This window comes from Jaculus jaculus, chromosome 2 (assembly GCF_020740685.1).
Source record: "Jaculus jaculus isolate mJacJac1 chromosome 2, mJacJac1.mat.Y.cur, whole genome shotgun sequence".
Classification (NCBI taxonomy): Eukaryota; Metazoa; Chordata; class Mammalia; order Rodentia; family Dipodidae; genus Jaculus; species Jaculus jaculus.
In genome coordinates this window covers 154,303,661-154,329,397 of record NC_059103.1, presented here as the reverse complement: position 1 = coordinate 154,329,397, position 25,737 = coordinate 154,303,661, and positions in this window count along the sequence as shown.

Sequence of the window (25,737 nt, the reverse complement as noted above, 5' to 3'; positions counted from 1 at the left end):
AGAGAAGGAAATCATTGAAGCTGTCCCACTTTCAACAACAGCAACAACAAAAAAATAAAAGTACCTTGGAATAGTACTAACAAAAAATGTAAAAGAACTACATCATGAAAACATTCAAGACAGAAATATAGGAGGACTTAAGGTAGAAAGACCTCCCATGCTCCTGGATAGGTAAAATTAATATTGTGAAAATGGCAAGTCTACCAAAAGCAATATACACATTTAACACAATACCAATAAAAATACCAGCATCATTTATCACTTAGATTGAAAAGATGATCTCAAAATTCATATGTAATGGCAGAAAGCCTTGGATATCCAAACACATCCTCAACAAAAGAAACACCTCTGGAGGTATAACCATACCTGATATAAACCTATGTTATAAAGCTGTAGTTAAAAAAAAAAAAAAAGCAAGGTACTGGAATAAGAACAGAAAAATAAACTAATTGAAGGCCCAAACATTAGGGCAAGCAACTATAACTGCTTGATTTCTGAAAAAGTTGCCAATAATGGAGACTGGAGAAAAGACAGCATCTTCATCAAACGGTGTTAAACAAACTGGATGACCATATGCTTAAAAATGAAATGAGACCCACTCATTTCTCCATACATAAAAAATCAAGATCAAATGGATGAAAAACCTCAATATAAGACTAGAAACTATGTTCATATATATGCATTATACATGCATTATTATACATACATTGTACTGGGAAAAGACTACCTGAACAAAACCCCAGTAGCCAAGGAAATTAAATAAGCACTCAACCAACGGGATCTCATTAAGCTAAAAAGCTTTTTCACTGACAAGCATACCTTAAGCAGAGGCAATAGATTACCTACTGAATAGAAGAAAATCTTTACCAGTTATAACACTGACAGAAGCCTAATGTGTAGAATCTATAAAAAACTAAAAAACTAAACAATAAAAAATCAAACAATCTACTACAAAATTGGGGTAGAGAACTAAATAGGGAGTTCTCAAAGGAAGAATTACAAATGGCAACACACACTAAGGAAAATGTTCAACATCCCCAAACATTAGGAAAATGGAAATTAAAACAACTATGAGATTCTACTTTATCCCAGTAAAGATACAAAACATTACAAAACCAAATGAAAACAAATGATGGTGAAGCTGTGGAGAAATGGGAACACACATTCACTGTTGGTGGGAATGTAAGCTGGTACAACCACTATGAAAATCAATTTTGAGACTCCTGAGAAGGATATAGAGTTACCAATAGACCAAGTTATTCCCTTACTGGGCTTTTATCCTAAAATATCCACATCTCAGTTCAGAAATATTTGCTCAACATGATTATAGCTGCTCAATTCTTAATAGATAAAAACTGGAATCAACCCAGGAGTCCATAATTGGATGAATGGATAACCAAATGTAGTATATCTACACAGTGGAATTCTACTCACCAGTAAGAAAAAAAAAATGACACATTGAAATTTATAGAAAAATGGTCAAACTTAGAGCAGATCATTTTAAGTGAACTCACCCAATCACAGAAAGACAACCATCGCATGATCTCACTCATCTGCTGTTCCTAACCTGGATCATCCAAAGTTGTCGACATAACTGAATAGCATCTTTAGGCTTGGTCAATAGGGAAGGTAGGGCTTGGAGGAAGGGAAGGGTGGCAGGAACACAAAACTGAACCCAATTTGAACTGGTACCATAGAATTTTATATCCTGGAAGTCAGACAAAAAAGGTGAAACCCTCAAAAGGACTTTAGGGGGAGCACCTGAATCGAAGGGCCATAGAGAGAATGAGATGAAACCTAACCTTAAATTTCTCCTACTTGTCTTTCTTCTCTGGCTGTTTCTTTTTTCTTTTCCATTGGTTCTGGCCTGTAATTCCCTGTATCAGGATGTTGTCTATATCCACAACGATATGTTGATCAGAGAGATATATTAGATCTCCCAAAACAAACAAGGCAGGCTTATATCAAAGCATTTGATTACTCACCAGAAGTTAATGGTAAGACTCTACTGCTGAAGACACCAAATGCTGTTCCATGGACCATGAAGAAACCTGGTTAGAATCCGGAGGACGGCCTGCCCCCAGACAGTTAGGCTATCTAGTGCTGGAAATTGCTACATGAGCTACTGGGAAAAAGTGGCCAACATCTGTCCAAGCAACTCTCTGTCTCAAATAAATAAATAAAAATAGGGTTTTTTTTTTTTTGTTGTTTTTTTTTTTTAAGAATATGGTCTAAGGTTTGTCTGGAATATTTTGAATAATTCTTAATGGAATGATTATATTTTTATAGATAGAAAATTCATGGTTTATAACTATAAAAATAGCATTTCATAAATATCCACTAATAAAATTTTAATGTTGTAATATTTTCAATTTTACAAAATATATGCTTCTGGGCTACATTTTCTAAACCTGGATAAAGTGGGGAATATACGAAGAATTTGGGTTATGTACTAAATGTCTTTTAATTTAATGCAAGTATATTTTTTTTATGACAGTGTATGGATCCTAGCAATTTCCCAAAACCTCAGGAATGTTATTTGGTTTATCTTTTAATCCTATCTGGTTTGTAGACACTGACAGATAGTAGATTCTGATAAATGCAAGACAGAAACTGTCACCACTGATAGCACATAGTGTATCATTTCTCCTTCCAGGAGGTACGTAAGTATTTCTTAGCATACCCCTACTGCTGCTAAGAGTGATCATGCATTAGAGTGCTGTCAGCCTCTCCCTTCCTTATGAAGTTGTATATTTTCTGTAAACTACTTTTTGAAAGGCAATTTTCATTTTTGGGGGAAATTTCATTAGACAGTCATTTTTTTTCCCCTTTTTGGAAGATATTATTCAACCCACTTAGGCATTTCTATCAGTTTGATATTGCTTCTTTGTTGACAGGTTTCCTCATTTATGAATGTTTCAATATCTGTTTCTACTGTTTGGAAATTTGTCTTTCATGTCAGAAATAAGGATTTTTTTGGCATGCTTGACATTTCTTGGGCTAGTAATTATGTTTTGCTCATTCTACAAAACCTTCAACTATTTTTCTTCTACATTTTCCCCTTCCTAACTTTGTATTTTTCTTCCCTGAAGTTCTAAATAGATATTCCAGTCTTTCTTCTTTGTTATGTCTATCTATTACCAAGCTGAGTTTTCACTATATTGGCTTTACTGCATGTCTTATCTGTTTTCAAATTCTAGAATTTTTTTTTTTTTTAGCAGGTATTGCAAGCCTTATAATTGGCTAGCCAGGCCAAATGAGCCAACGGGTGCAATAGTGGCACGTCTGTCATGGGGGAAACCAACTGCCATGTAATTGGACTGGATGCCCACTCCATGGGTGGGAATACATCCCTGATACTGAAAACTTAACAAGGAGGGTCCAATGGGAGGGGGTAGATCATGGATGAGCCTAAACAATGGTACCAAACTGCCTGTATTTGCTGAAAAGAAAACTAATAAATTAATTAAAAAATAAAATCATATGTATAGGGTGTGTAAAAAAATTAAAAATAATTAAGAGAAAAAAAAAACTTAAAACAGGGGTAGTCATGAGCCCTAGGGGTATAATGTCTGCTTGTGTCTGGCTAAATGTATATACTATGTTCATCAAAGTGCCCAGTAAGCACTTCTCTTGATGTTCAATCCCAAATATTAATGCTACTCTCACTTTTGGTAGAGAATTTTCTCTTTTCAGATGGCAGTGACTTTGGGATAACTCAGAAGGCATCATGGTGCTGGAAAGAAGTGACAGAAGTGCTTAGCACTGCAATGTCTCTAGCATACCTTCTAAGGCTCAGGATCTATTGCTGAAGAGGTGGTGGAAAGAATATAAGAGCCAGAGAGGGTAGGACTCCTTACAATGTGCTGCTCCTGACACAAAATGGCCTGGATATCCACGACCTCACAGTGCCTGACAGTACCTACACAAGAATATCATAATAGGAGGAAAAGATCATGACATCAAAATAAAAGAGAGACTGATTGAGAAAGGGCAGGGGATATGATGGAGAGTGGTGTTTCGAATGGGAAAGTATGGGGAGGGAGAGCATTACCATGGGATATTGTTTACAATCATGGAATTTGTTAATTAAAATAAAACTTCAAAAAATATAAATAAAAAGAGAAGCTTCTCTAAGAAAAAAAATCTCATTTTTAAAATTAATTTATTTTTTATTATTAGCTCATTGAGCCTGGCTGCCCAAATATAAGGCTTGCTGTGTCTACTGTTGGGTATCTTCACAGGTGATTTCTCTCTTTCCCATTGAATTGCATGCAGAATAGCTTCTTCCAACTTTCTGTCAGCTTGTCTACATGGAGGAGGTTATCAGTTGAGTTCCAGCAGGCTTTCTCAGTGGTCTTGCAGCCCAAGTATGTGGAGTCTTCACCAATACTGTTTTACCATCTATTCCTGGTGGGAAACCAAGGGCCTTGGCAATGTCCTGTAATGTTTTGGGGGCCGCAGAGACCTCCCTGGCCAACAACTTACTGGATGGTACCCCATCCCTGGCACTGAAAATTTTCTAGTTACAGTCTACAGATCCTTGGTGTTCTATTGTCCAAAAAAGTAGGTTTCCATATGATTTATTTATGTCCTCTTAGATTTTGGTTAGACTCTATCAGGGTAAATTATGAATTATTGAGGTTATTTAGGGAGAAATCACAAGTTGTGGGATTTATTTAAGGGAAATTAGGGTTTAGGAAACATCTGGAGCAGAATAACAAATATATGGAAGTTAGAAATATTCACACTTGCTTGAGGCAAAGCATAGTTCATGAGGTTCATTTATGAGAAATGGAGGTCTAGACAGAGACTGGAGCACAGCCACAAGTGTGTGGAAGATAGAACCTAGGATGCAATGTAGGGAGATTTAGAAGAAACATATAATCATGTGTAAAGCAGAGCATCTGCCTTGAGTTGCCTCATGGATGAAAGTTAAGAGTGGTTTGAGGTAGGAGAGAAAGCAAAAAAGAGAGAGGGCCAAAATTGTGAGAAATGGGTACTAAAGACAGTTATATTCATGGTTCCTCTGAGTTTTGAGAAATTACACAGATATCAGGTCTAGAGTTTAGAGGAATTGCCCATGTGTTAGATATAGAGCATAAAGAAAATACACACATGGTAGTCTCAGAAAAAAAATAAAAAATCACACAAGTAATTAGTGAGAAGTTACCCCCCAATATAAAGCAGCGACAAGCAGATAATTAACTACGCCAAGAAACAGTCTTCCCACACCCAGCCTGGCTTGGATGAGAGTAAAGCCAGACGGAAGTCCATCTAGGCAGAGATCACAGGGCAGAGAGAGGTATAAAATAGCAAGGACACACCTTTATAGTAGATTAAACCAATAGTTTCTTTTGTCAGATTCAGGTATGAAAAGGAAAGACCAGATTAGTTTGTCGATTCAAAGTGCAGACCTCAAAGGCCAGCCCACCTAGGTAGTGTGTTAAGCTTTGGCAGCAGGGGGAACTGCAGCTGTTGTGGATGCATCTGGATCAGACATGAGATCCAGTCTTGCCAAGGCTCAGTGGAATCTTTCGGTTCTCAGTTTGGGCATTTGTGCCTTACTGAAACTTCCTAAAAGAAGGCAGCTTTCTCCTGAATCTCCTTCAGTACTAGCCACATGTTTAAGAAATTTTTAGAATTTGTGATCTTGAAATGTACAATTTTTATTTAATCTGGCTTATTTTTGTGCTTGGTTTTTCTTTCAGTATATCTGATATGTATTCAAATAAACATTTTATGGAAATATAATGTACATAAGGAAAATGTACATCTTTTAGATATCGTCATAGCATAAGCGTCTCACATGATAGTGACTGTAGGCAAATATTGAAAATTATCCACATACCAGAGGCCCTTTTGGTGACTATTCCACTCTACCTCTTTTTTTTTTCCCCCAGGAATATATATTCCCTTCTGATTTATAGTCCTATCAATTTCTCAAGTATTTTTATTTATTATGTACTGTCATCTATGATGAGTTCTTTTGTGGTTTGATTATTTGAATCAAAATTATGTTTATGAGATTTATCAGTGTTATTTATTCCAATCATAGTACTGCATGGTACACATTAGTCCATTTTACGGGATTTCAATGCATTGCATTTTACTATTAGTAACAACTGACTTGTTTCTAGTTTGAGGCTACTACAGCAGTGTTGCTATAAAGATTCTCCTGTATATCTTTGGTTTGTATGCATCCTGGCTCAGTGGCTACATACTCAATTGTAGAACCACTCTGTGTACTGATAATGTCAGATTAGTTACTTGGTTGTGATAGCTTTTGGTTTTCCCTTCCATCTTCAGGACATGGTAGTTCCATTTCTCACAATGCTTAGCATTGAAAGCCTTTTTATATTTGGCTATTTGAAGGTCTTATCTGCCACCATTATTTCGGTATTCTTGGTGACTGATAATGTTTACATGATAAAGTTTAATGTTTTAATTTTCCTTTATTTAATGAACTATAAGTTAAGCATTGATTACTTAAAATTTGTGGGGGATTTTGTATTTCTTTATCTGTTCCTTTTAATTTACATGAATAAATTAATATTGTTTAGATTTTCTTAAATATGAGTAAGTAGTTTTAAATGCAATGTTTGCTGTTAATCACCTCTTAATTGATAATGTTATCTAGTATATGGTTGCTTTTAACTCTCATTATCTAAATGTTAAAAAGATTTTTTCTATATTTTGAATTTTTCAAAAAACACATATATTTCAGTATTTTCCTTCCCACAGTGTCAAGCTAAAACCACTCTGGCAAATTCCAAATTTATATATTAAATACACAGTAACAAATTCTCATAGCTTTTAAAATCTAATAGACATTTTGATCTTAAAATGAACAAATCTTAGCTGATAGTATTTTCTCAAATCATACCTTGCTAAAATTCTCATCTTATTTTACTGGTGAATCTATACCTCTAACTACTAGATTCATACTTTTGATTTCACATATAATCCATTTCTTTTCACAAGGAATCCATCAATGTGCTTTTGATTCTGCCTTAAAACTTCATCCAAAAGTCAGCATATTTTACTGTTGAACAGACATGACCCAAGCAATTAGCTAGAAAACTGGAGTAGTGTCAAATTTGGTTTGTTGCTACTTCTCTTGCCTTAGAGATATCTATTCTCAGCAGAAATGCTGAAATAAAATATAAACTCTAAAAGTAAATGCATATAAATAAAATATATACCCATGTAAAATGCATATAAATAATATATAACAAATATATAAATAAAATAAAATCCAGAAATCTGAACTAAGCTCCCCAAAGATCTCTTTCTCAGTGAAGATGCAGACAGAGATGGTGCCATGATTTACTCACCTGTGTGCTTCCCTCCCAAGCCCTCATTGGCCTGATCTAGCCCCTTTCTCTTCCTTCACCTTAGTCATATTGTTTACTGTCCACTTTCAACTCGAATGCATTTTTCATGAAGGCATGGTTTTTTGTTTATTTTCATTTTTTATTGCCATCATCACAGAGAACCATATCCAACACACAACAATACTCAATAAAGATGTGTTGTATCAATAAATGAGAACATAAACAGATCCACTGTAAAGATCATTTCTACATTTTTAATTCTTTGCATAATTTCTTTATGTATTTCAGCAGTCATTCATCTTCTAAAGGACAGAATTGCAGGTTCTTGACTGCTAATTTAAAGTTGAGACTAGTGGACTCTGCATTTGTTATTTTATAACTTTAATATTTTTATTTATTTCTTTCATTTATCCAGGTCACTCTACCCTAAAAAAATGTGTTTCACATACAGGTATTTCTGATAGGAGAATTGGGTGTGTCTTTGAGAATGCCAGAACCTTATCTCAGCTCTTGTGTGGGCATTAACTCAGAAGCTGAGGTACAGGAAGGTAACAGTCACAAAAATCTTGCCCTGAGGCAGTAGCCTTATGAATTTTACTGAATGAAACCTAAAGAATAGAGGATAAAATTTACAAAGATTTCATGATAGGGAGAGTTTAGATGGTAGAACTTACAGCTAAAGAAAAGGAATGAATGCAAGGACCCTGCCAAAGTGGACAGGAAAGCCCCCCTGGAGACCAGTGTGTGTGTATATATATGTACATACACACACACACACACATACACACACACACACACACACACAAATTATACATACATATATATACATACATACATACATATCCCTCCGGATGGGCAGCTCAACTGGTCAGTTCACTACTGGTAACATGTACCTGCACATTTCTGTATCTCCCAGGAAAGGAAGAGATAAAAATAAAGACACTTATTCACTATGATAAAGGAGATAGAAACGGGGCTGACTGTCCCTTAATAGGCCCAAGAAATCTTACCATGTTTAGCCAAAATAGAGCCATTCACTTTTGAGATCCCATTACCCTTAAACTACCTCATTGTCTGCATTCTCAATAATTTTCAGAGATTAATCTTTGTTATTATGAACAAAATACAAACTATTCTTTGCAAAATCCCAAGTGATAATCTGTTGTTCTGATGGGCTGAAGTACAAAACTCACTTTCAATCTTCCTGCTGCCTACAGAAAGGTAAATATTGTCATTTCTGTGGGAATAATTAGATCCTTTGCTCTGAGGCAAGTTTTTATAATTGTAATCCCTCACTAATCCATGCAATATATCTCCACTTCTGAGTCTTCTCAGGATCCATCCTCTGTCTGCTACATGGACCTTACATATATGACCTAGTACATCATGTCAGGTATTCATCTGTCAAAACATGACATAGACAGTGACCTAAAGTTGGTGTGGTTGTTGAACATGGCTCTGCTTGCTGTTTCCTTTCCTTCAGTGTCTTTGCCAAGTGAGAAGGCCGTTAGAGGTATTTAAATTAAGGGAAAAGCTATAATCCTTGAATTTCTCGAGCTGTTTCCACATCATTCACTCCCCGACCCTTGGTTTTGAGTTATGTTTTCATTAGGAAAGTAGATAAAACTAAATTTAACATCTCTATGTTCAGTGATTATAGATTTTTGGTTGATGAATTATAACTATTATTTTTAAAAATTAGTTAACTTTTGGATGATATTAGTCAAATCACTTTGTTTACTTATATACATTTACTACATGTACATAAAATTTATAAAGGTATGACTCTACCAGCCCAAGACCATCATTCTACCACATAGTTCTACCCATTTTTTATCCTAGGGAAATACATTAGTCTAGTACTGTGTATTGTTTTCATACTTCTGACTCTAGCCTTTTACTATTTCTTACTCAGCTTGGTAGATAATACCTCCACACCTCAACATCTAATACACTCAGCCTTCATTGGCAAAATAGCTATCACACAAAATTTGAATGAATATACATTTAGAGTTTTGACTTTATTTCTTGATATAAAATATAACTAATTCCTATTTTAATTGGAATGCAAATGTATTCTCTTTCGTGTGAATATTGTATATCTTCCTACGGAAATTATTTGGCTTGCATGAGCCCCTTTCCTTAGAATCATTTTTTGCCATTCTACAAATGATAGATTCCATAAAACATTAAAGTAAGAAATGTTGCACAAGATCATATTATTGAAATAACTACTTACTCTGTTCCCCTACCACCAGCTTCCTTAGAGTTCTGGGGCCCTTTCCTATTCCTCCTAGGAAATTGCCAGCCCATTGTAAAGAAAAAAAAGTGCATAAGGTTTCCAAACACAGAATTACTGAGAAATACAGGGGAGGAGGGGTGACAATTTAGAAACTACAGGCTATGGACCACAAGGAGAGCACAGAGAGGAGCTGGAGAAGAGGAGTGCCCTCAGATGCAAGAAGAAGTTCATATAAATTGCCTTAAACCCATGTTATTGGTCATAAAGCCTTATGACAGGAGTCAGTTAATATTGTATTACTGGCTATTGCTTGGAGAGATTTCTTCTTTGAACTGTGCAGAGGGTTTTACAGGGGTTGCAACAGGTCAGCATAGATAAGTCTGCATGAAGTCTCACTTTCTTGGCATTTATCCCCCCTGGTTTATTTATTTAAAGTGAGAAAGTAAGAGAGAGAGAGAGAGAGAATTGGCACTGATTGCAATTGAACTTTAGATGCTTGTGCCTACTAGTGTGCATATGTGACCTTGTCTTTGCCTCACCTTTGTGTATCGGGCTTACATTGGATTGGAAAGTTGAACATGGATCCTTAGGCTTCATAGGCAAGCACCTTCACCACTAAGCCACCTCTCCAGCCCTCCCCTTTGTTTTTTGATATGTGAAACTCCAATTTGATGATGACAATGCCCAAAATAACTCACATAATTGTCACCAAGAGAATGTCCTTCACCTCAAAGGAGTTTAGTGCCTTTCTTTCTTGATATTTGATTTTTTTTTGTAAAGCAGTAACTTTTTTACACATTTTATTGAAACATGTAGTCCAAGAGCATAATTAGAAATAAAAAATATAAATACCATTCACTTTTCCAATATTGCTTCTCTAAACTCTGTATACACTTGCATTTGAATATTAGTATTCAGGTTAATGATTCTACCTTGAAAATCATTTTAACTTTCAATTTTCAAAGTATTTTAACAGCATTTCTTCTGTCTTCTCATATTACTGGTTTTTTTCTCCTCCTTAAGTTTTATTGTTTTTTTTTTAATTTTTTATTGTTTATGTACACGGTGTGTATACTGCCATGTTGCTACCATCCTCAGCCTCCTCCCTGTCCTACCCCCTCTGAAGAGACCCTCCTCATTGGAGAATGTGGGCCATGCATTGTGCGGTTAGCTATCAGTTATGGAAAGGAGACAATCTCTCTTTGCATAATGTCACAACAGGTGGGTCTAACAATCTTTCTGCCCCTTCTTCCATGAAGTTCCCTGAGCCATGTTGGGTTTCTTTTAGGTCTACTTCAGTGATGAGGTCTTGGGAGCCTCTGTGCCTCTGGATATATGGTTTGGCAGGAGTTAAGTGTTCTCTGTGTTTATCTCCTTCACCCTTGTGCTGGTACCAGGTTCACCAAGAAAGAAGCACTCTTGCTCTTTCCCCAGTTGTGCTACAGTTTCAGCTGGGGCCCTGGTGAGGTGTGATGAGCTGATTCTTTCCTCAGGTTCTGCGTCCATCTATAAAACAGAAGAAAATTCTCCAGTGGAGAGTGAAGTCATCACTAGATAAATGGGATAACCATTATTATTTCAGAGAGAATTTAATAGGTGTAGGTCCTCTTGTGGCTGATGATTAGTAGGAGCTTGATAATGGAGAGAGGGCTCATTTTTTGAATATGGTTCTGACTTGTTTCCCAGCTCCAGCTACAGATTCCCTTCCGCTGAGCTGATCACTTAGTCAAATCAAGAGCAGTTGGTTACCCCCATGGCTGTGTGCCACCATTAAACTTTTCTGAGCATCATGGCAGTTTGTTTGTTGCTGAGTAGCTTAGACCATGAGTTGCTTGGACAGATGGTTATTTTCTCCTAGTTGCTAATGTAGCACTTTCTGGCACTAGACTAGCTAACTGTCTGGGGACTGACTTACTGTTTTGTAAACAAGTGTTCTTTGATTATCAAACTTTTGTACATTTTTCTTTAGGTGAAAGTTTAAGAATTGTACCTTATCTTCATTGTATTAGAATTTAACAAAATGACAAGTGTTTGGTACCACTATACATTCATCCATAAAGACTTATGACCTTTTGCTGAAAATATAATATTTTGGATGATGTAATTATATAAACTAAACTTCAGTTAGTTTTTCAGTACTGAAAATGCTTGAAGAATCTACAAGTTCTACTAAAATACACAAGTGAAATAATATTAAAATATTTAATTTATATTTTAAATATTAATTAAATTTAAATATTCATGAATTTGATTGTTTTTGCCTTCTAGTTATTATGAGTTGTTGGGGCTTGAGAGGCCTGGACGCGAGGCCTAGTGGAACTTCCTGAACCTAGCTAAAGTTTGGCGACCTGTCTCTGGCCAGCTAGTACTCAGCAGGGCGTCAAATTGCCTCTGGCCTGCTACTTCTGCAAAAAGGTTAGAGTTACATCTCATCCTTTCCTGAGATCCCAGCCTTCGTTTTCAACATGATATAGGCAACCACCTGTAACAATAAAGCGAGTTCCTGCTTCAACAAGACTCCTGACTCAGTGTGGTTTTTCTCCAGTGACTAGGAGAGGTTCTGAGCCATTGACACCTGTCCTCCTCCTCAACCTCTAGGGAGGAACCAGGGACCTGGTTCTTCCTCAGCACTACCTGCCATGGGAGCCCGGCAGTGAGTGACATGAGATATGTTAGAAAGAAATGAAATAAATTTCTTTCCATGATTGATAAAAAGGACTTTAATATTTACTAATTTTCTAAAACTGTTATAATCCTGTATTTGTATAGATAAGTATGATTAATAAATTAACCACAACAATAACAATATCACAAAAATGTAACAGTAGAAATCCTATCTCACAGTGTTTTATGTGACCTACTTCAGTGTTTTCTGAAAATTTCCATCATAACTATATGTGACAATGTCATTGTCTCACAACATGATGGAGAAGTATTTTAAACATCTGAGATTATGAACATTGTTATAGTTTTTTTCTATGTATAGATTTTTATAGATTATTCATTTTTATAAATTATTCATATACAGTGTGGTTCAGGAATAAAAATATGTAAAAATGCATAAAGGATTTTTTTTTAAACTAGGAAATTGAGAAAAATGATAGAAATTCCTTCACATGGCTTAATGAAATCCATTTTTTGGTAAATATGCTATTAGCAGTATTTAATGCTACCACCTAAGTCCTGTTCAAAACCAGCTTGATTCTAGGAAATGTAGATATAGTTTCTTGATCTCATTTGCTCTTGTGTGCAAAGAGCTTTTCTCTTGCTATGACAAACTACTTTTTAGAATTTAAATGAAAAAAATTTTACTTAGGCTCACAGTCTTATGTTTCAGCGAGTAGTCTATTGGCCTCATTACTCTAGTCCTGTGTTGAGGCAAGCATCTTTGCAGAAAGGTGAGTTGGAGCATGGCTGCTTACTTTGTGGTGGCCAGGAAATAGAGAGTAAAGGACTCAGGACAAAATATACACTTCAAAGGTACATTGTCAGTGACCTACTTCCTTTAACTAGGCTTTACCTCCTAGTTCTAGCCAGCTATGAAGTGATAAATGCATTAAAGCACGAATGCAGGGAGTGTTTTCATGATAACACCACTTCCACAGAGCACTACCAGCTGTCACAGATCCTTTACCATGAGTGCTTTGGGTACACACTTCATATTTGAAATGTAATATTTTATCTAACTATAAAATATGGAACTTATTTATTGTATGTTTGGACTACATCATGCACCTTGCTATAAATATCTTTGATTAATTGATCTCATCAATGTCAGTTAGTAAAACTGTTAGCTTTTATGTAATTTCACAATATTTCATTTTTTAATTATTTTATTTTATGTGTGTGTGTGTGTGTGTGTGTGTGTAAACCTCTTGCACCTGCAAACAAACATCAGACGCTTGTGTTGCTTTGGCATCTAGCTATACGTGAGTATCTGAAGAATTGAACACTGGCCAGCAGACTCTGCAAACTTTAGCCATTGAGGCATCTTTCTAGCCTAGCATGTTGTGTTTGAATGTAACCCTCCCCCTTAGGCTCATGTTTTAAATGTTGGTCCCCAGTTATTGGTGCTCGTTGGGAAGGTTATGGAACCTTTAGTAGATGGAGGCTTGCTTGAGGAAGTATATGTCTGCTAGCTGGCCTTGAGGTGTTATAGAGCAGCCCCTCTTTCTGTTGGTCCTTCACGTCTAGGCTGCTAATGCAATAACACCAGGAGGCCTGCTGAGCCTGCTGTTATGCCTTCCCTGCTACGGTGAAATGCTTACCCTCAAAACTATAAGAAAATACACCATTTTCTTCATCAATCTACTTCTTGCCACATATTTGGTCATATTAATGGGTAAAGTAACTGCATAAGACAACTAATCCCTCCCTCAATCCATTTAAAACTTAAAATCAGTTATAATCAGTGATGGAGCCCATTGTGCTTCTAGAAGGAAGATACACAATTGCATTATCTTTATTAATGATGGTGATGAAAGTTGCTGAGTGACTACACATTTGGTAGAAAAGAGGGGAGAAGTTGTAATAGCGTGTAAATAGACAATATTTCATTTGCAATCATAGAGAAAACAATGAAACTCTTAATCTGGCATGAGAAGTATTATGGAAGGCAATTATTTTGATGGTTTATCAATGTTTGGTAGACATGTACAAGCAATTGAATCTTTCAGAAAGTCAAATTGTACAAATAGATTTGTTTTTCCCTATTTTAGCCCAAAGAAACCATGAAAGTCAAACAACTAATTTAAGAGTTTAGTTCATAGCAAGAAATTCTTGGACAGATGTTTAAAATGATGTATTCATAATCCTTATTGCTTATACCCTGACACAGAGCCCCAAGATGCTCTGTTTGTCCTGTCCAGATGTTGGTTTTTCACTTTCTTCCAGCTTCAAGGTTATTTCATTCTTACTCTCTGAAAAATAAGTAACTTAAATTAAATTAACAAAAAGAAGCACACAGTCATTATTTGCATCGTTAAGTACAGTATTTCACTTCTATTAGATTTTTGAAAAAAGATAGGTTTTGAAAGTTATACTTTAAAAATGATTGTTCACATTCTTATTGTAAAGAAGTAATTTTTGCTGGGGATAGTGGTGCACACCTTTTATCCCAGCACTTTACTTTTATTAATTAGTTTTGTACTCAGTGAATACAGTCAAGTTGGCACCATTGGTAGGCTCGTCCATGTCCTACCCTCTCCCCCTAGCCCCTCGTTATTGAGATATATTGGTCATGCATTGTGGAGTTAGCCCACAGTTATGGATAGGAGAAATGTCTCTGCATATCATGACCCAATGTGTGTCTCTGAAATTCTTTCTGCCCCCTCTTCCTCAGAGATAGAAAAAAAAAAAATCTCAAATTTCATATGGAAAGGCAGAAGGCCTCAGATATCCAAGTATATCATCAACACCACAATACCTGATCTCAACTATATTACAAAACCATAGTAATAAAAACAGCATGGTACTGGCAAAAAAAAAAAAAAAAACAGGAATATAGACCAATGGAATAGAATTGAGAACTACAGGTACTTGATATTTGGCAAAGGCCCTAACAATATAGGCTGGAAAAAAGACAGCATCTTGAACAAGTGAGGCTTGACAAACTGGATAACCATATGCAGGACATTGAAACTTGATCCACAAATCTTTCCCTGCACAACACTCAAGCCCATATGGATCAAAGACCTCAATATAAGACCAGAAACTCGACTACTACTAAAAGAAAATATAGGAAGGACTTTCCATGATATAGGAATGGAAAAAGACTTCCTGAACAAAGCCCGAGTAGCTCATGATCTTTACTCATTTACATTTACTCAACCAGTGGGATCAAATGAAGCTGAAGAATTTCTTTACAGACAAGCATGCAATAAGCAAAGCCAATAGATTACCCACAAAATAGTAAAAAAAAAAAAAAAAAAAAAAAAAAAAAAAAATTGCTGGTAATCCAACAGAGATAGGCCTAATCTCTAGAATCTACAAAGAACTCAAAAAAGAAAACAATAAAAAGTCAAACAACACACTAACAAAATGGGTCAAAGAGCTAAACAGGCAGTTCACCAAGGAAGAAATAAAAATGGCAAATACACACTTAAGAAAGTGTTCATCATCCCTAATCATCAGGGAAATGCAAATTAAAACAACTATGAGATTCCACCTTACCCCAGTAAGGATAGCAAACATCAAAAAATCAAATGAAAATAAAAGTTGGCAAGGGTGTGGAGAATTAGGAACCCTCATCCACTGTTGGTGGGAATGTAAGATGGTACAACCACTTTGGAAAGCAATATAGACACTCCTGAAAAAGCTGACTATAGAGTTACCAACAGACACAGTTATCCCCTTACTTACATATTATACCCTAAAACCTTCAAACCTCAGACCAGAGAGATTTGCCTAGCCATGTTTATAGTGGCTAAATTTGTAATAGCTAATAGTTGGAATCAACCCAGATATCCATCAGTAGAAGAATGGATAACTAAGATGTGCTGTATTTACACAATGGAATTCTAGACAGCAGTAGGAAAATGACACAGTGAAATTTGAGGAAAAATGGTTGAACCTGGAACTGATCATTCTCAATAACTTACCCAATCACAGAAAGATAATCGCTGCAAAGTCTCCCTCATCTACAGCTCCTGATATAAATCTACCCAAAATGCTGACATACCCAGCAAGCATCTGGAGGACTAGACCATAGGGTGGGTGGGGTTGGAGGGCAGGCCAAGGGAGGGGGTGTGAGACACAAATCTGGACCCAAACAGCAATGGTACCATAAAATTCTACAACCTAAAAGGCAGACCAAATGGCTGAACCTTCACCAGGCCCTTAGAGGGAACACCTGAACCACAAGGCACTGGAGAGGGCATAGTGAAGAATGACCTTAATCTACTATAGCCTTTCCCTCTTTCTCACACACTCTCTCTTCTCTCTCTTTTATATTAGTTATCTTTTTCCTCCTTTTCTTAGTGGGCACTGACCTGTAACTCCCAGTACCAGCATATGGCTATCATCCACAATGAACTTTTGATATGAGAGACCTACAAGGTTTCCTAAAAGAAAGACAGACTTCTGTCAGAGTACTTGATGACCCACCAAAGGTCAGTGGTAAGACCCTAATGATGAAGACACCATATGCGGTTGACAGGTAAAATGGAATGACATGGCTGGAAGTTGGTAGAGAGTCAGTCCCCAGACAGTCATCATGTCTAGTGCCACAAGGTGCAACATTGTCTACTGGGGGAAAATGACCAATATCTGTCCAAGCAACTCATGGTCTAACCTCCTTAGCAGCAAATAACATGTTGTGATTCTCACACACGTGCAATAGTGGCACACTGGCAGGGTGGGAAACCAATTGTTCTTGATTTGGGTAACTGATACCCTCAGTGGAATGGGACCCTTAGCTGGAGCTGGGAAACAAGTCAGAACCATATCCAAACATGAGCCTACACTCCATTATCAAGCTACCACCAATCATGGGCTACAAGAGGGCCTACACCTATTAAGCTCTCTTAAAAGAAAAACAAAAAAAAGGGTTATCCCATTTGTCTGGCTCTACCTTTACTCTCCATTGGAGAATCTGTTTCTCTTTTTCAGACAGATGCTGATCCTAAGGAAAGAACCACCCTATCGTACCTCAAAATGGCCAAGGCTGAAACTAAGAATAATTGGCAAAATAAGCAAGTGTGCTCTTTTCTTGGTGAACTGGGTACCAGCCCAAGGGTGAAGGAGGTCAACACAGAGGGCAATCAACTCCTACCATATCAGATATCCAGAGACCCAGAGGTCCCCAACATGATCACTGAAGCAGACCAAAAATGAACACAACATGGCTCAGGGAAATTTTGTGGAAGAGGAGGTGGAAAGAATTTCAGAGCCACATGTTGGATCATGATATGCAGAGACATTTCCCTACCCATAACTATGGGCTAACTCAAAAATGCTTGACTCTTATACCTCAACAAGGAGGGCCGGGGGAGGGGTTAGGACATGGAGGAGTCTAACAATGGTACCAACTTGACTGTATTCACTGAGTACAAAACTAATTAATAAAAAATTAATTAATTAACAAAAATACCATATGAAGGGCTGGAGAGATGGCTTAGTGGTTAAGATGCTTACCTGCATTACCAAAAGACCCAGGCTGAATTTCCCATGACCCATGTAAGCCAGATTCCCAGGGTGGAGCATGGTTCTGGTACTTGATTGCAGCAGTTGGAGGCCCTGGAACATCCATTCTCTTCTGCTCTTTATCTGCCTCTTTCTCTCTCTCTATCAAATAAATGAATAAATAATAAAATATTTTAAAGTATTTAATAAAATATATAAAGAATACATAGCATTTTAGTATTGACTACATTTAAATGTTAGGTGATAATCAAATGTTTATGTTTCTTTCATTTGATTCCATGGCACAATGAGAAACACATAACATACATGATGACTTTCACTCCAGGCATTCATTAAATAATTGAAGCATTCACACCTGGGTTGGCTAATCTTTTTTGGCAATTTGGCCAGAATTAGAGTCACCGAGGGGACACATCTGCAAGTATGCCTATTAGGACTCTTACAGAGAGGAATAACTAAGGCAGGAAAACTCTCTATGAATGTGAAGATCACTGTACTAGACACTTGGGTCATAGGCCATGCAAATAGATAAAAGGATACAATGAGTTGATACCAATTATCTCTGATTCTTTCTGGCAGATGAAATGTGACCTGCTGCCCCCTAACTCCTACTACCATGGATTCTTCCTATACCATGAGCCAAAACATGTTTTCTCTTCAATTGCTTCTGTCAGGCATTCTGTCACAGCAAAAATAAAATTAATATAACTTCTTATTTATATTAAAACTGATTGTCAATAGCTTCAAATAGTGAAAATTTATTGTGCTAGAAGTTCAAATGTTACATCAGCTTTTTTTTCCAGGGGTACCAGAAGAGAATATGTCTTTGATATGTTTTTCTATCTTCTTGAGCTTCTAGCATTAATGGCCACATTATTGAAACCTCTGCTTCTTCTCTTATATTTATTCTCTAATCTCCTTAACTAAATATTTTAAAATATCTCACGAAGTGTGTACTCACTGTGACTCATTTGAGTCAACTAAAATCTGGTATTGAACATGATCACTGTTAATTCCTTTGATATACTAATGACATAGCAAAGTCTAAGAATACTTTTGCTATGAGTTCTTTGCATCTAAGACTAGAAATATAATATTTCAAATTAGAAGTTTTATTCTTTACTAAGTAGCACGTAGGGGAAGAAAAATTGCCCAGTGTTTCCTATGTTTAATTGCTTATTGCCTACTCTTTCTTTCTCTCCATGAGGACTACATAGCAAAAGGAAAACAACCTGGTGTGAATTATTAAGAGAACTTGTGGTACTAAAAATATACATAAAGGCAAATATGCTTTGGTATTAGTGCTTCAATGTGAGAGGAACTGTAAACACTAAAAGCTTATGAAAGAAAATTTAGTATTTGACATTCATAAAGGTTTTAAGAATAAATATAAATTCAAATGAAATTTTGCATGAAATCTTTAAGTAGTTTATGGGTATTTTAAAATACTATAAACCTCTGGCATAAGATTGCTCTATACAAATGGCTGAACCACTGGAAATTTTGATCAATATACTAAAAATTAGCATACTTATATGCTAATTCTAAGTTATTGAACTAAATTTTATCTAGCCCATTTTCACTTTATTTTGAAGTCATTTCTTTTTATGCTGACTTTTTCTTAATTGACTCTATTGGTAATCTCTGGAGATATATTTACATATGACATTTTCAAACTTAAACTATGCTAGAATTAAACCAATACAGCATAGTATAATCTTTTGAATCTTTTAACATACTTACATTTTGCTGTTGACTGCATTTTCATGCAACTACAGCAGCAATAACAAAATAATTCTTAATGTTTTTTATCCTCCCTTTCTCACTGTGCAGATACAATGCATTTGTAACATGCTGTGAAGTCTGAATTATGCCTCTGAGCTGCGCCTGAATGAGGTCCTCTGAATAAACTCTTTCAAGCTTGACTCTACTATCTTGTACATTATCTCAGTGAGAGACTACCTGGGGTCATATTCTGCATTAAGTAGATTTAGTTTGTTAAGATGCTGTATTATTATTCTATGAAAACAAATTTATTTCTTACACTTAATATGAAAAACTAAAATTCAATCAACTTGCTTTTATACTAGCCTAATCAAGGGGAAAGATGTGTTAGTGGGAACAAATGTATGTAAGTACCAGAAATAAAATTTAGGTGAAGACAAGATTTATGAAAAATAAGGATAATAAAATATATGACATTAAAACAGTAATTTGATGATGCAGCCTTAAAATTTAATTCAGAAGCAATGCTTTAAGAGAATTTTGATGGCTATTACAATTTTCTGGCCCTTAAATTCACAACCTATTATTATTTAACTTATTTTATTCTTTTAATTTTGAGGATACATAACTAGAATGAATAGAATTTTGAAAGTTTCAGGATACAATTGAATTAATACCAGTTTCTAAGAGTTCATTTAACTTATTATTAGCCAACATGTCACATTATTGAGAACACAAATATGCATTTTCTAACATATGTTTTGTATATTTTCAACATAAGGTAATGCTATATTTAATAACTATACTTCATTGATGAGCAAGAGGTCTTGGTATCATGGAACTTATTTAGGAAGAGTATTCACTGTATTTCAAATACCAGACTCCAAAGACCAGACTCCAAAGACCAGATGTCTTACACTGATAATTTGCCACATTTGCTCCAGTAAACCAGCTTCAGAGTCTAGTTCAAGATGTGAATTCTCAAGGGTCACCAGTATTGAGGAGGAGAGAAAGAAAAGAAGTTGGAAAACCATTAATAATGTACTTTGACAATGTAGAATGGAATCTTGTTTGTGCTGTTTGCAAGCTATAATAATTTTGACCAATTTATCTTTTCTGTGTCTTAGTTTCCTTATTCATGAAATATAAAAATGATATACTGTTATGAAATTTGCAGAAAGATGGATGGATCTGGAAAGGATTATACTAAGTGAGGTAACCCAGGCTCAGAAAGCCAAGCACCACATGTTCTCCCTCATATGTGGATACTAGCTACAGATGACTGGGCTTCTGCATGAGAAGGAAAATACTTAGTAGCCGAGGCCAGTAAGTTGAATAGGAGATATAAAGGGAAGAGAAAGGAAGGGAGGAGGGTACTTAATAGGTTGGTATTGTATATATGTAAGTAGAATGATTGAGATGGGGAGGTAATATGACAGAGAGTGGAATTTCAAAGGGGAAAGTGTACGGGGGAAGGATATTACCATGGGATATTTTTTATAATCATGGAAAATGTTAATAAAAATTGTGAAAAGATAAAAAATTAAATTAAATTAAATTAAATTAAAAAAATGATATACCACTTTTGGTGTGCTAACTGATAATGCTGTCAGTAGGGTTGCTGATATAGGAGGATCTCAACTTAAAAGCCCATTCTGGGCTGCTTAACAAGTCTTGTCTCAAACAGTGAAAATTGGAGCTGGAAAGGTGGTTCAGTGGTTAAATGTGCTTCTTGTGAAAGCACGAAGGTATGAGGAAGCATGAAACCACTTGAGATAGAATCTCCAGATCCCACATAAACTACTTGGTGTGGCCAGACCTGCCTGTAAACCCAGTATCTCGAAACAAAGCAGAGATCAGGAAATCACCAAGAATCTTAAGTAGCAACAAGCTCTGACATCACTAAGAGACTCTGGCTGAAAATGAGACCTGAAAGAGTAATTTTCATTCTGTTTTGGCCACTATGGAATAGTGTTCATAATCCCACCACAGCCAAGTGAATGGGGCAGCATACCACACACACACACACACACACACACACACACACATAAATATACCTCACTTTGTGAACACACCTATATATAAACACAAATAATTAAGAAAATAAATAAAAATTAACCAAAATAATCACTATAAGCACTTTGAGAAATGCCTGGCATACAGCAGGTGTTACATAAATAGTGACTCATGTGATCATCCCCATAAAACATGGAAAGTAATTGATATATTAATTTATGATCTCTTTTTCATTTGTGTTTAGTTATCTAAGTGTTTGTATTCCTTTATTTTTCATAATATTATTATATAAATACAAGAGACTGTCATGCATCCTGCATGGATGGATTATTTTTGAAATGATCACACTAGACTTGAACAGGCATGTATTGCCAGTTACAGGATCGACACAAATTCTCTTTATAATCAAAAATGTAAAGAGGAGGGAGGTTATATTCTGCCTAGCACAGGTAGGAATCTCTTTTGTTTCTTTCTAAGTAGAATAATGCATGGTTATATATATTGAAATATTAAACTTATAAAGAACCTCCCAACTGTTTGTTCCTACTGTATGGCTCAAGTTCATATGCCCACTCATAAAAAGATAGCATTACCTTTTGTAGTCTCTTTATCACTTAGATTGCCACAATCCACATATTTCCAATCCACTGGCTAAGATTCATCTCATTAAGACTAGGATTTGTGGTTCCCTCATTGCTTATATTCACTATGTTTATTGGCCATATGAAGTTTCTATTCCGTGGAATGCCATTTTATGGGTAATATTTTAAACACTCAGCAACTGGAGCAGGAAAAACAACAGATATCATGCTTATACAAACAGAAGCTGGGTGGAACTATCACTCTATCCACATTAAGCTTTCATTGTTGGACAATAACCCAAGACCTTTCCATCTTTCCTTCACTTTCTGCACAGCTTTAGGACTTATTGCTATCACTTTAGTTTGTCTATTTTACACTCCAATTTTGTGTGTATGTGCATGTTCATGTGTGTATCAGTAAACATGTATATGTGTGAGCAAATGAGTGTACAGTCCAGAGGACAATATTGGGTATCCTTCAAAATATGCCTACATATTTTGAAACAAGGCATTTCATTGATCTGGCCTACAACTTGCCAAGTAGACTAGACTGGCTGGCTGGTCAGCCTTAGGGATCTTCCTGTTCCACATAACCCCAGTGTTTGAATAATGAGCAAATGCCACTATATCAACCACATCCAGTTTTTTTTTTTTTTTTCCCATGGTTTGTGGTAATCAAACTCAGTTTCTCATGCTATGAAAGCAAGCACTTTAGTCACTGAGCTATGTAGGCTGATCCATTTTTTCATCAGATATGTGTATAATGTACATTTCTGCCAAGTATAACCCATGGTTTTTCACAAGATTTCACTTTTTATGTGAAAGTTAACAATTTTCATAATGCTTATGGTGTGTTTTTATTGTTTTAGCACTTATTATTTTTATGTCACATTTTTCAAAGTTATATAAAAAGTTTTAAGAGGTATTCTCCTAAAGATCTCTATCAGAATTGTTAAATATTTAAATAACTTGCATATGGATACTATGCACAATGTGAATAAGCAACCTATGTCCCTGATATTTTCTTATGGAAAATGAGTTTTTCTTACTCATTTATTTAATATCTTCTCTCCTCATAAATCTATGTCCAGATTATCATATATTAAAGTTACATATAGACAGATGACAAATAGATTGACTGATGATAGATTTTTTTGTACTCCTCTATAATACAGGTAGTATGTCTATGCTTCTGAAAATATCACTCTCATTTTTTAAAATATTTTATTGTCTTGATATTGTATAATACAATTCTCCTGTCAGAGCTTTTTTTTTTTTAATAGCCTTGAGTCTTTGAATGTTAACTTTGTAAAATGAATAAAGATATCTTACAATTATCTCCAGAATCTTCTTGGTACTGTGGGGAATCTGCCTTGCATCTACGTATTATTTAAGAGACATCCATTTAATAAAAAAATATATCATGACAAAACAAATATTTTAATTTGCCTTGACCTTCATTAATATATTCCAGTATAAGACTCTAATATTGTACACCTAGAAATGAAGATTATTTGCTAGCATAAGAGTTACAGATAGTAAAGGATGCGATTTTGATGATAATCCTTTTAATGAGGAAACTAATATCCACACATACTGCAATGGAAAGAAAGGATAGCTTTATAGGTCCCGATATGTATGTTATTTCTTCAGTCATTCTCCCTCCCTTAGATTGTTATGGTATCTAGTTATATTCTCTAAGCACAGCAAAATACACATTACTTATATCTGTTCCCACACTTCTCATGCTTTTTAAAGTACAACATTTAATTTGATTGGAACCTGACCATACAAATTCTTTAGTATTGGAAGTGCTATTTTTCCACCTTAACAAATACAAAAGCATTCTTATTTAATGAGTCCTTCCTATACAAATTTTCTGACATATGATTTTAGCATATTATAACAAACCAATCAGTGTTAAAATTTAATGAATACAAAACAATTTTGATAATTATCCTTTATAATACTACTTTAGAAAGATGATAAAAAATAGAAATATATCTTCTAATCTATTTATTTAGGGATGAGCCATCACAGTTTAAAATGCACTTATTTGTGTCTTATTTTTAATTTTCCTAGTCAGTGAATACAGTCAAGTTGTTACCATTGTTAGCCTCCTACCTGCCCTCTCCACTCCACAGAGACTCTTCTTGTTTGAGTATACAGGTTGTGCATTGTGGGGTTAGCCTTTTATTTTGGGTGGGAGGAAATGTCTCTATGTGTCAGGTCCAAACATGTGGCTCTGATATTCTTTCTGCCCTCTCTTCCACAAATGTCCCTGAGCCATATAGTATTCATATTAGGTCTACTTCTGTGTTGAGATCTTGGGTGCCTCTGTGGCTCTGGATATCTGGTTTGATAGGGGTTGATTATTTCTGTGTCTATCTCCTTCAAAGTTGTGCTGGTTCTGGTTCCCCAAGAAAACTCTATTCCTGCATGTTTCAATTTTTCTCAGTTTCAGCTGGGAACCTTTTGAGCTATCATGGATCTGCATCTTTTTGAAAAAGAGAAGCAGATTCTCCAACAGAAAGTATAGTTAGCACCAAGTAAATATGATAACCATTGTTTTTTAGAGACAGTTTAATGGAGAGCAGGCTCATTTTTGGATATGGTTCTGACTTGTTTCCCAGCTCTAGCAATGGTTTCCATTCCACTGAGCGAATCAGTTAGCCAAATCAAGAGCAGGTGGGACTTATGGTTAAGATGGCAGTATGGGTACCATGGCAAAGCAGCCTAGGGGGGAAAAAGCAAAAAAAAAAAAAAAAGAAAACAAAAAACAAAACAAAACAAAACAAAACAAAAAACAGCAAAATACACTTTTACTAAAAAGTGAGGTGTATAAGAAATTGAAACAGCAGCACAGAAATACAGGAGATCCAGAGTATACAGAGCCTACACAGGCTAGCAGAATCATCTCCAGTAGGTCCTCGGGATGGCAGAGGTGGTGTACTAGCCAGCCACCAATTTCAGCTTGAGCCATAGGAAAAGCCAGGTGAGGGGATTTTCCACTCACACCAGAGCTCTCCCCAAATTCAATAAATGTGAAGAGAGAATGGCAGTGAGCAATGGAGGAGCAGATCACAAGGTAGAAGAACATGTGGAGCAGCAAGAGAACTAGAGCAGCATCTGCAGCCTCCCTTCCCCCACAGCACGTGCCCAGCTCCAGTGAACAGAGCAGTGGTCCAGGGACCCTGCCATACCTACTTGAAACAACAGCAGGACTCAAGCTGGAGCAGCATAACTGAGACCAAAATCATCCCAAAAGGTAACTGGGATTACACCAGGTCAGCACCCGCCTAATAAATGTGGTATATAGGCCTGAACCAGAAGTACTAATTGCACCTTCCATATCAGGATAAATTATATGTTAAATATGATTGATGGTCAAATTTGCATTCTTTTTTTAAATATTTTATTTTTATTTATTTATTTGAGAGAGAGATACAGAAATAGACAGGTAGACAGAGAGAATGGGCATGCCAGGGCTTCCAGCCACTGCAAACGAACTCCAGATGTGTGCGCCCTCTTGTGCATCTGGCTAATGTGGTTCCTGGGGAATTGAGCCTCGAACTGGGGTCCTTAGGCTTCACAGGCAAGTGCTTAACCGCTAAGCCATATCTCCAGCCCCACAAATTTGCCATTCTTAAATAAGTTGTATTTTTGGCTTGTTATTTGGTGCTTCTTGATTTAT